The sequence below is a fragment of the Triturus cristatus genome, chromosome 3_1 (genome assembly GCF_964204655.1).
Source record: "Triturus cristatus chromosome 3_1, aTriCri1.1, whole genome shotgun sequence".
Lineage (NCBI taxonomy): Eukaryota > Metazoa > Chordata > Amphibia > Caudata > Salamandridae > Triturus > Triturus cristatus.
Window position 1 is genome coordinate 648,573,325 of NC_140583.1, and position 12,977 is coordinate 648,586,301.

General features: G+C 44.2%; 1 pseudogene; it reads right to left on the reverse strand.

Annotated features, from left to right (window-relative positions):
* Positions 1–3,340: 3,340 nt before the first annotated feature.
* LOC146860724 (uncharacterized) overlaps positions 3,341–12,977 on the reverse strand; it is a 102,846-nt pseudogene continuing 93,209 nt past the window's right edge.

The window sequence follows — 12,977 nt, forward strand, 5'->3', positions numbered from 1 at the left end:
GTTGTTCGGCATTGGATATATTCATGAATGGTCTTTTTTGTAGATCTTTGAGGCCTTCTGTTTCTTTCATGATAGCTTGTTCAAAGGCTAGAATTTCAACCGGAACTTGGTGGTTGAGAGGACAAAAGGTGGATTTCCGGCGTAGATTGGTGTCGCCGTCACTCACGAAATCTTCCTGATCTTTGAAGAAGGCTTTCAGTTTTAACTTCCTACAGAACTCAGCAATCTCACATTCGAGTTTGAAGATATCCAAAGGTGGAGTGGGGACATAGCTTAGGCCTTTATTCAGAACGTCAACTTGTCCCTTTGTGAGAGGCATATCGGTTAAGTTGAAGATGAGGTCGTTGCGTTGGTCCCTTGTTTTGAGTTGGTCATGCTCCTGGTGTGTACTTGGCGTTGTTGATCGTCCCAGGTCACCCCTTTTCTTCTTGTTCTGGTGTTTGTCTGGCCTCTCCCTAAAAAAGGGGGTCTATGTGTGAAACCTTGACTCATATTCGGTGGTGGTGGTATGCCCATTGATGGTGGTCCTGGGAAGAAAGGGCTAGCCCAACCTTGAAAGGCAGGATTGAAGGTCTGGAAAGGAGCTGGATGTTTAGGAACGCCAAAATAGGGATTATACCAATTGTTAGGTCTCCTTCTGTTCTGGCGTCTATATTGTCCTCTATTTCTCCTTGGTGTGAAGGTCTCTTCACCACTCCAGTCTGAGCCATTAGAGGAGGAACCTGCGCTGGAATAGCTAGAGTTTTGATCAAAATTATCCTCTGGGGCTTTATAGTCTTCTGCACTATATGGGTGCATTCTTTCCATTGAAAATTTCTTTAAATCTTTACCAAGTTTTTGGATTTTGTTTTGTGTTATATAGTCTTTAGTTTCACTCATCTCTTTATTGATTTCTTCTAGTCTTTTCTTATACACAGTAAGATGTACCATATTTTTCAGCTTGGTTTCACTCATCTGGATCTTGATCATAAGTTCTTCAGTGAGTCTGGTAGCTGTTTTAATGATCAGGACTAAATAGTCTCTTGTACATTTCCATGAGATGGAAGACCAATCTTTTCGGAAAACTAGGTCGTGAAGAAAAATGCGTGGGGCGTTGTTCACCCAGAGGCCTCTGGGTGCTGCATTAGCACGGAGGTACTCAGTCATTATGATCCCATGAATGGCTGTGCGTACCTGTTCCTTTTTCAACTCTGATAGTTCATCCCAATCAGAGGTCTGTGTTAAGGTTTGTGTTAGGTCTTTGTCTTGTAAAAGTGAAGGGAGGGATAGGATTGCATTGATCTCATCAGTTGAGTAACTCAGGCCTAGATTCTCGGCCATGACTTCTCCAAAGTTCCTTACTAGGTGATAGTGTTATGCTTGGAGGAATAATGTGTGTCAGTATAAACTGATGTTTTTGGAGAAAACTCCCACAGCTGCACGCTGCTAAAGGTATGTATAAATCAATGGAGGGAGAAAGAAGGGGTATGACCCACTCAGCTTCTTTATCTTCAACGTTTAAATATCAAATGGAGAGTGGATCACAGGTCCTGAAAGAACCAGGGTTAATAGCTACAGTACAGAGTACTGTTAAGAAACCCTCAATCACGTGTTGATTCACAGGTGGAATTCTAGCGGTATGTTCGATTATCCGCTACTTAACAGCGTGACAGCATCATCATCGGGTTAATGAATGCTTCCTCCACCCGGAGGTAATTCCTCTGGTTTTTTCAGTTGTGATCAGAGAACCGTGTTGGGTGTTTTAGTGAAGTGCTAAACAGTGAGTGAAAAAATAGGGAAAAGTTAAAAGACTTGAAAGAGCCAGTTTATAATTTTAATAAGACTGGATTCAAATACGTTTAAAAGAATTTTTCGTGCACAGGACAGACTATTTAGGGTCTAGTGCACTAACAATATGTGTCCAAAAAATAGGTCGACATGTTTCAGCCTTTTGTCATGCCCCGAGGGGTCATATAGGCTTTCATCAGGACCCTAGTATATGTGTTGAAGACTCTCTATTTGTAGGGAATCCTCCTCGTGAAAAGAGGTGAATACAGTTGTTTCACCAAAATGTCTGTGTTCAATTTGAACAGATATCTGTAAATGAAATATTGGGTGAAAAAAAAAGAGGAAGAAAAATGTAAGATTACAGTCTATATGCATGTTGTCACGATGTTCAAAATTTGAGACATCAATTGTCGTAGCAATTATAAACATGGCAATGCTTATTACATGTAACACAGCCGATTTGGCCTGTTCATACTCATTCTAATGCAGTTACGGCAAAATCAGCCCTCCCTTCTAGATGAAAAAACAGATTACAAGACAAGTTAAAAAGACCAAAAACACAGCACCTAAAAGAAATTATTATGCAGTTGCAGGTAGGTAACGTGTCCTTAATTTAACATTAGGTTCTTGAAAATGAGAACAACATTCAAAATTAGCATCCACCGATGAAACTCAAAACGAGACCGGTGAAGTGTCCCTTGTTCAACATCGTGGGCAGATAACACAACCCTGATTGGCACCAAGTTTTTGGAAAAGAGAAGAACGTGCAGATATTGTGCCCGCAACAAGGTATACATCGTAACAGGTAAGATGTCCCTAGTTCGACATTAAGTTCTTAGTAATGACTGGAAGATCAAATAAATTGAAAAATAATAAATAATAATGACATTGGTAGCATCTTATGGCATTTAAGTTTCGCGCTCCCTGATATATTCTCATATGTTATACTATGGTCTGTCCCTTATTAAGATTAGTATTGATACAGAGGCAGTAAAATAGAGCTATGCAAGCTGTCAAAAAACCAGTTTGTTTACATACCCAGTCTGTCAGGGATAGTCCGAGAGAGTTATTAGTATGGGAGTAAATCGTAATCCTGGTAACTCTTACTATTGAAAAAATAATGCCAATGGGCGGATACTGAATGAGAGACGGGTATTTATTGAGATGGTTATATCAGTTGATTCCCAGATGCAAACATTTATTGGAAATCCAAAGGGGATGATATCTACAAGTTCGGCAATTTTTAAAGAGGAAAGAGAGGTACTGACCCTTAGGTCGGAATTTCATCAAAAATCGCAATAGCGTGCATTAAAACCCACAGAAAAACAATATTTGGCGTTTTCCGGATGTGGCATGCGGGAGGGGAAATGACATCTCGATTTAGGCAAATTCAAAAGAAGGGAAATGACCCTAAAGCTGGACCCTCATCATATACTCTCAGTAGCATACATAGAGATCAAATGGAGAGACAACAAAAGAAACAACATTTTAGTGTTTTACCGGGTGTAGCAAGGATACCCATACAGAGAAACGAACCAACATTTTAGCGTTCTCGAATGTAGCAAGGAATACCTTAAATGTTCATTCGGAGGGTTACATCAAATAGGGTAGACTGTGCCCGCTCTTTAAAAAGAAAAGAAAGGAATTAAGAATTCGAATACTTAACGTCTTTCCATCGGCGTCCTCGTGCGCTCGGAGCAATACCTTTGTGGCGGCAATACGTGACTTGTTCTGTCACTGCTTCTCTTCTCCTGGTCTGTTGCACTTCGTTACCGGGTCAAAAATAAATAAAGGGAAAGTCAAAGACAACAAAAGAGGACTAGTGTCAAACCTCTGTCTCATAGTTGGTCACCTGTGTGAGCACTTACAGTTTGGTATCTAATGAGGTCAAAAAGATCATAAATAAAAACTGGAAAATCCTCACGTCAGGCTCTCTGAAATGGCCAAAACCAAGATTTTCAAGCAAACGAACCAAAAATCTGAAAGATATGCTGGTGCACACCAGACCATCGCCAAAACCGAGTCTGGCCATTACTTCTAGCCTCTGGAACTACACACCAGTAACCGGCCATTACCCTTGTGGTTCCTGTTCAGTTTGCCATCTAACTGAAGCTACTAAGACCCTGCAACTATTGCCAGACTTAAAATGGACTATGAGGAGCCACACGAATTGTAACACTACCCACGTGATATATATGATCACCTGCCCATGCAAATTACGTTACATAGGTATGACCTGTCGCAAAGTCAAGATCCGACTCTGCGAACACAAGAGCAACGTTAAGTGCAAGAAAAGTACAACTAAGATGAGTAGTCACTATCTTGAGAAAGGACACACAGTTGATCATCTGCGATGGGTGGTTCTAGAGACACTAACCATGAAGGACGTCAATGCAGAAAACATCTTGTTCGAAAAAGAGCAGAGGTGGGTTTATCGCTTGCGCACACATACTCATGGACTAAATGATAATATCCCGTGGCTGAGCATCAAAAGATGAGCATTTGACAGTAAATATCACAGGGCGTACTTTTTAAGAACAATATTTTTATGACGGAATTCAAAAGCATATTACAGCTGTAGTAGTGATCACCAAACAAACAGTACCACACCCTATACGTGGTCACTATACTACGTTATTTCAAAGTTGGAAAATATCAAATGATGACAATTGACACCTTGTGTGTTAGAATACGACGACACTACTTGTTCTGGCAGGAACACACCAGGATAACGATATTGTGGGATTTTTTCGAATTTCTCTATTATTTCAACCATCCGGGGCTCATCCATTATGAATGAAACAGGATCTCCGCCCACGTCTTTACCCTTTGTTCCATCTCAACCATGACATCAATCTGATTGGTGCAAACAAAGTATTGCCCTACAGAGTACAGCTCCGTAATTACACATCCTCTAATAATTATTGTATTTAAATTAGTGACACTACACCTTACAGCGGATAATCTGAAATTACGAACACTTGCAAAAGGAGATCGTAAAATATTCGGAGTTCTAATCACGTAAACACGACCAACTATGAGACAGAGGTTTGACACTAGTCCTCTTTTGTTGTCTTTGACTTTCCCTTTATTTATTTTTGACCCGGTAACGAAGTGCAACAGACCAGGAGAAGAGAAGCAGTGACAGAACAAGTCACGTATTGCCGCCACAAAGGTATTGCTCCGAGCGCACGAGGACGCCGATGGAAAGACGTTAAGTATTCGAATTCTTAATTCCTTTCTTTTCTTTTTAAAGAGCGGGCACAGTCTACCCTATTTGATGTAACCCTCCGAATGAACATTTAAGGTATTCCTTGCTACATTCGAGAACGCTAAAATGTTGGTTCGTTTCTCTGTATGGGTATCCTTGCTACACCCGGTAAAACACTAAAATGTTGTTTCTTTTGTTGTCTCTCCATTTGATCTCTATGTATGCTACTGAGAGTATATGATGAGGGTCCAGCTTTAGGGTCATTTCCCTTCTTTTGAATTTGCCTAAATCGAGATGTCATTTCCCCTCCCGCATGCCACATCCGGAAAACGCCAAATATTGTTTTTCTGTGGGTTTTAATGCACGCTATTGCGATTTTTGATGAAATTCCGACCTAAGGGTCAGTACCTCTCTTTCCTCTTTAAAAATTGCCGAACTTGTAGATATCATCCCCTTTGGATTTCCAATAAATGTTTGCATCTGGGAATCAACTGCTATAACCATCTCAATAAATACCCGTCTCTCATTCAGTATCCGCCCATTGGCATTATTTTTTCAATAGTAAGAGTTACCAGGATTACGATTTACTCCCATACTAATAACTCTCTCGGACTATCCCTGACAGACTGGGTATGTAAACAAACTGGTTTTTTGACAGCTTGCATAGCTCTATTTTACTGCCTCTGTATCAATACTAATCTTAATAAGGGACAGACCATAGTATAACATATGAGAATATATCAGGGAGCGCGAAACTTAAATGCCATAAGATGCTACCAATGTCATTATTATTATTTATTATTTTTCAATTTATTTGATCTTCCAGTCATTACTAAGAACTTAATGTCGAACTAGGGACATCTTACCTGTTACGATGTATACCTTGTTGCGGGCACAATATCTGCACGTTCTTCTCTTTTCCAAAAACTTGGTGCCAATCAGGGTTGTGTTATCTGCCCACGATGTTGAACAAGGGACACTTCACCGGTCTCGTTTTGAGTTTCATCGGTGGATGCTAATTTTGAATGTTGTTCTCATTTTCAAGAACCTAATGTTAAATTAAGGACACGTTACCTACCTGCAACTGCATAATAATTTCTTTTAGGTGCTGTGTTTTTGGTCTTTTTAACTTGTCTTGTAATCTGTTTTTTCATCTAGAAGGGAGGGCTGATTTTGCCGTAACTGCATTAGAATGAGTATGAACAGGCCAAATCGGCTGTGTTACATGTAATAAGCATTGCCATGTTTATAATTGCTACGACAATTGATGTCTCAAATTTTGAACATCGTGACAACATGCATATAGACTGTAATCTTACATTTTTCTTCCTCTTTTTTTTTTTTTTTTTTTTTTCACCCAATATTTCATTTACAGATATCTGTTCAAATTGAACACAGACATTTTGGTGAAACAACTGTATTCACCTCTTTTCACGAGGAGGATTCCCTACAAATAGAGAGTCTTCAACACATATACTAGGGTCCTGATGAAAGCCTATATGACCCCTCGGGGCATGACAAAAGGCTGAAACATGTCGACCTATTTTTTGGACACATATTGTTAGTGCACTAGACCCTAAATAGTCTGTCCTGTGCACGAAAAATTCTTTTAAACGTATTTGAATCCAGTCTTATTAAAATTATAAACTGGCTCTTTCAAGTCTTTTAACTTTTCCCTATTTTTTCACTCACTGTTTAGCACTTCACTAAAACACCCAACACGGTTCTCTGATCACAACTGAAAAAACCAGAGGAATTACCTCCGGGTGGAGGAAGCATTCATTAACCCGATGATGATGCTGTCACGCTGTTAAGTAGCGGATAATCGAACATACCGCTAGAATTCCACCTGTGAATCAACACGTGATTGAGGGTTTCTTAACAGTACTCTGTACTGTAGCTATTAACCCTGGTTCTTTCAGGACCTGTGATCCACTCTCCATTTGATATTTAAACGTTGAAGATAAAGAAGCTGAGTGGGTCATACCCCTTCTTTCTCCCTCCATTGATTTATACATACCTCTGCGGAGCTGCTGCTGCTCTTCAATGACGCACTTTCAGAAGTTCTTTTGGACACCTGGTTCAGGCCCAACACAGGGGCTCCTGTGGATAGGAACGTGGCCCGATTGCTGAAGGGAGAGATGCAGCCAAGTTCACGATTTGTTGTGGTCTTGACACCGCCGACTCGCTGGGCAGAGCGATTTCCACGACAGTGGCGCTATGCCGTCACGCCTGGCTGAGGACTACTGAGAACACTCTGATGGACATGCCTTTTGATTGCACTAGCTCTTTAAGGACTCGCAGGCTACGGCCAAGTCCCTGGGCCTTTCAGCCACGTGCACTCCTTCGGGCTTCTTCTTTTCGCTTCTTTCGTGGCCAAGGAAGGGGGGTCCAAACAATTTTGTTTCAGAGCCACAGGTCTGCGCAGCAACAGTGTCGGCGCAGCCACAAACGTGGGACCTGCCGAGGTGGGTCACGGGGCCAGCGGGCGGGTCAGTCCACCACCACCCATGCCACCACTGCCTCCAAACCTTCCTAGTCCGGTGTTTCAGGCCCATCAAACACCAGTGGGCGGCAGGATTCGCCATCACCTCCCCCACTGGCGCACCATCACTTCGGACAGGTGGTTTTTACAGATGGTCCGAAGAAGCTACTCCCTCCCCTTCGAGTCTACCCTCCAGCTATGCCACCTCCATTCCACCGCATGTCGGGAGATCACTTGACACTTCTCCAGCAGGAAGTTGTGACCCTCTTGGCCAAGGGGGCAATTGAGCGCGTTCCGACGCCAGAAGTGGGTCGTATTCCCGCTACTTCCTGGTTCCAAAGAAGGACAAGGGCCTGCGGCCTATCTTAGACCTTCGGAACGTCAATCGCTTCCTCCGGAAGGAGGAGTTCAAGATGCTCACACTTGCTCAGGTCTTGTCTGCCCTAGACCCGCAAGACTGGATGGTAGCGTTGGACTTGCAGGACGCTTCCATTCATATCCCCGTCCTGCTGGCCCACTGGCATTACCTGCGGTTCACGATAGGCCACGAGCACTTTCAATTCACCGTGCTCCCTTTTGGCATTACCAGCGCCCCTCGGGTGTTCACGAAAGTGATGGCGGTGGTCGCAGCTCATCTGCACAGATCAGGGGTTTCAGTCTTCCCCCTATCTCAACGACTGGCTGTTAAAGGCGGGCTGGCCCCAGGCAGTCATCTCCCACCTCCAGACTATGACCGGCCTCCTGCATTTGGTGGGGTTCTCCATCAATGTGCCGAAGTCGCACCGGATTCCCTCTCAGAGGCTCCTCTTCATCGGAGCAGTTCTGGATACAGCGCAGTTTTGGGTTTATCCTCCCTAACAGTGAGTCCGGGACATTCGGGCTATGATTCCGATCTTTTGGCCCTGGTCATGGGTTTCGGTCAGGAAGACACTGAGCTGCTGGGCCTCATGGCCTCCTGCATCCTGCTGATCGATCATGCCAGATGGCATATGCGGGCTCTGCAGTGGGACCTGAAGTTCCAGTGGACGCAGCATCAGGGGAACCTGTCCGACTACGTCCTGATCTCAGAGAGCACTGCACAGGACTTGCAGTGGTGACTCATGAACCAGCGTTGGGTCAGCGGCAGATCCCTCTCCCTTCCCCAACGGAGCACACAGTGGTGACGAATGCGTGCCTCCTGGGATGGGGCGGCCACATGGGAGAGGCGGAGATCAGAGGCCTCTGGTCTCCGGCAGAGTTCAGGCTCCATTTCAACCTTTTGGAGCTCAGGGTGATCCTACTTGCACTAAAGGCATTCCTTCCCTCTGTCAAGGGGAGAGTAGTGCAGGTGTTCTCAGACAACACCACCGCCATGGAGTACTGCAACAAGCAGGGTGGGGTGGGGTCATGGACCCTATGTCAGGAGGCTCTGCGTCTCTGGACATGGCTGGAACATCAAGTTATTTCCTTGGTGGTTCAACACCTGGCAGGTTAACTGAACGTCAGGCCAGACGAACTCAGCCGCAGGTGCATGATGGATCATGAATGGTTTCTTCACTCGGAGGTGGAGCAAGGTCTCTTTCAGCAGTGGGGAGAACCTTGGTTAGATCCATTCGCCACCAAAGAGACCATGCAATGTCAGCAGTTCTGCGTGTTGGAGTTTCCAAGGCGACACTCGCTCGGCGACACTGTTCATCATGAGTGGAGTTGCGGTCTATTTTACGCCTTTCCGCCTATATCACTTCTACCCAGAGTGCTGAAGAAGATCAGGCACGACCGGGCCCAAGTCAATCTTGTGGCCCTGGACTGGGCTCGAAGAGTTTGGTATCCCGAGCTACTCAGTATGAGCGTGGATCCCTGATCTGACTGCCTCTTCGGGAGGATCTCCTGTCGCAGCAACAGGAGATGGTCCTCCACCCGAACCTGTCCAGCCTCCACCTCCTTGCGTGGAGATTAAGCGGCAACAGTTGATTCCATTTGACCTGCCTCCTGAAGTCTGTGATATCATTCTGGCAGCCATGCGTCCCTCCACTAAATCTGTATACACCTGTAGGTGGAACAAATTTGTGGCATGGTGCACAGCAAAAGCCCCTCTTTCAGAAGTCCTTTTGTTCCCTCTTTCTTTGGCCCGGCAGGGCTCTGCTCTGGGCACTATTAAGGGCTACCTTTTTGCAATTTTACCCTTTCTCAGGCTCCCTGATCAGCCCTCTCTGTTCAAGTCCCCTGTTGTAAAAAGATTTGTCAAAGGCATTACTCACCTTTTCCCTCCTATTCCTTTTGTGATGCTGCAGTGGGACTTAAATCTCGTTCTTACCTATTTGATGTGCGCTCCCTTTGAGCTGCTGCACAACTGTCCTCTTTGTTTATTGACTTTCAAGACTGCTTTCCTGGTTGGCATCTCCTCCGCTAGGCGTGTGAGTGAGCTCCAGGCTCTTTCTTGTAAACCTCCTTTTCTATCTGTTCATCCGAACAAGGTTGTGCTCCGCACTTTTCCTTCCTTTTTGCCGAAGGTTGTTACTGCCTTGCATATTGGGCAATCTAGCACCTTGCCCACTTTCTTTCCGCCTCCGCACCCTTCCAGAAAGGGAGAGAGGCTCCACCGTCTGGACCCAAAACGTGCACTCTCCTTTTACCTGAATCTCAAACAGTTCCGAGTGGATGACCAGCTCTTTGTTGGCTACGTAGGCGCCAAGAATGGCCGGGCTGTACACAAGAGGACTAGCTCCCGCTGGGTCATCTTGTATATAAAAGCCTGTTATTCTCTGGCTAAAAAGGAGCCTCCGGTGGGTCTGCGCGCCCATTCCACCAGGGCGACAGCAGCTACTACCGCATTGGGACGTGGTGTTCCCTTGCAAGACATCTGTCAGGGAGCCACGTGGGCCTCGCTGCACAGTTTTACTAAGCATTATTGCCTTGACAGCCAAGTCCAGGAGAGACGACTTCATAGGCCTTTCTGTTCTCCGTGACTTTCTGGTGTGATCTTGGTTCGCAGACCCAACACCGGAGTTGGTATCTATTCTAAAGTAAGGAATCTATCACTAACCTGTCTCTTTCAGATGCACAAGTTACTTACCTTTGGTAACGATATATCTGTAAGAGACAATAGTTAATGATACATTCCTTACCGCCTAACTCATCCTCCCCGTTCTGCGAACTGATTTCTAGGGTTAAGGTCATCCCTTTCAGGGCCCTAGTTTTAATGCAACAGTGGTCAGTCTCTTGCATGGCTCTGCGTTCCGGGCGCGGAAAGTTATGTACAGAACTAACATCCGCGCGCAATGACGGCGTCTTAGTAGCTGCCGCGACATCATCCCGGTAATCAGGATGCCTACGACGGACGCGGAGTCGCACAACGCCACCTTCTGAAGCGCAGGGGTACTGCTGACGAAAACTTTCCGGATCCAGTCTGACGCCGGGGGGTAATTCTAAGGTAAGGAATTTATCACTAACTAATGTCTCTTACAGCTATATCGTTACTGAAGGGAAGTAACTTGTGCATTAATCCTAACTTGCGATCTGAATTTGCTATTACTGTATCCCCCACTCCAGGAATGTGAGCAAATGGTATATTCTGTGCATCTAACTTGTAGGAGTACATGAGTGGAAAGCCTTTCTGCAGAGGAGTGTCATTGCAAACAGCATTGACAGCCGTAATGATGTCTGTCTATTCTTGTGCAAGAACGAGTCATTGCTGCGACTGCACTAGTTCGCACTGTTGCTTTTGCAGCTTCATCATCCAATGAATTCCCTGCAACATGTACGCCAACACACTGAAGACTCAATCTGTGGATTATATGAGTCTGTGTAAAGCAATCTTTCAGCTTTGCTACCTGTTCCCAAAGCATGTTGTGCTTTGTCCTTTGATAGGCACCCTTTTAAATCTCGGTATCTATTCTGGCTCAAGTAGTTTAATTATTCATTATAAGATTGGACAGTCAGACGAATCACACACTGAGTATGGGGAGTCCGTAGTTTCCAGTGCCAGTATTAGAGCCCTGAGTTCGGTGTGTAGGTTTTTGCACGATTGAATTGTCCATCCTGCATGCACCCCTTTATAATAGTGCATGCTGATGAATATTGATGCTTTGCCCCCAGGTTGTGCAGGACAGTCCGAATATATGATATAATCCTAATGTTCTAGAGGCATAATTTCATTAGGCAGAGGATATTCTTTTTTTTTTTGTTTGTTTGTTTTTGTTTTTTACATATTGTCCTCATTTATACGATCTTTATGATTATGGCAACCGGGTCATCTCGTAATCCTGCACGAAGTAAACGCCCAGGGAGCCAAGATGAGGCCATGTCATAAAAAAACAGCAAGTTCCATTGAGTTTTGAAACCACAGAGTACCGTCGTAAAGAAACCCGAGAGCTTACTTGATCGTGTTGTTTTAAATCATTGGACGTCCCTCCCCTACCCTACCACTTAGCTCTATCCCAGAGTTCCCAATATTTTGTGCGTTTGCTGTTGCCTCTCAGTTCGTCCAAGTTTCTAAACTTTTTTATTGCTCTGACCCAATCCTCTACTTTAGGAGGTGATGGAAGAATCCAATTTTTACACACCTCACGTCTTGCTAGTAACATAGCAGTAAATAGAAAATGATTCTGATTTTTACCTAAATGAGTGCTAGAATCATCGTTATCTAAAGTGCCAAATATAATAGTGAAAGAGCTTACCTTTATATTAATGTCTTAGACTTTGTCAATGATCTTACCAACTGCGTGCCAGTAGGTGTCGAGGTAAACGCATGAGTAAAACATGTATATCGTTAGCTTTCATCTCGCCGCATTTGGGACACTTTTTTCACCACCTGTGTATTCATCTAGACAATTTTTCAGGTGTCCAGTACGACCTGTGCAAAGTAAAAAGATGATTTTTCCTGAGAGGTGCAAAAACAATAATGTGTCATAAAGTGCAAGGTACTTGCCAATGTTGAAAGTCTTGAGCCGGAAAGGTTTTCTTCCATACGGCGTCGGGTATGTCGAAATCGGCCTCGTTTCCCTCGATCAGGTGCCAGTACCACATCGATACTTCTTTTCGAGTTGAATTTTTCTGTATGTCTTCCTCCAGCTTGCTGCAGGGATCCAGTAATGTAACTTGTTCTCTAGCCCAGCTGGCCATCTGATAGTATTTGAATCTCGATATTTAATTATTAGTTTTTTCCATTAAAACGTCCCAGCGCTTAAGATTCCCATTTTCAAGAAGGTCACCCCACTTTTCTATTCCTGCTTTTTTCAGAGGGCCTGCTAGGGAGTCTTTTAGACATTCTGGTGTACCTGGCGAGTTCCAAATTGGAGCCAAAGGACTATAATACGGAAACTTCCATATTTTCCTTATCTCGAACCAGATTTTATATGCTGATCTTAAAACATTCAGTCCGATCTTTTTGAAGTTTTTAGGGTGGCCGAACTTGTAGAGACATTGGTCATAGTCAGTTACAGCTTTCTAGTAGGCGGGATAGAACTCATGGGCACGAAAAAGAATCCTAATATTTTTTTAATTGAAAAGCTTTGTAGTACATGGTTAAGTCTGGGC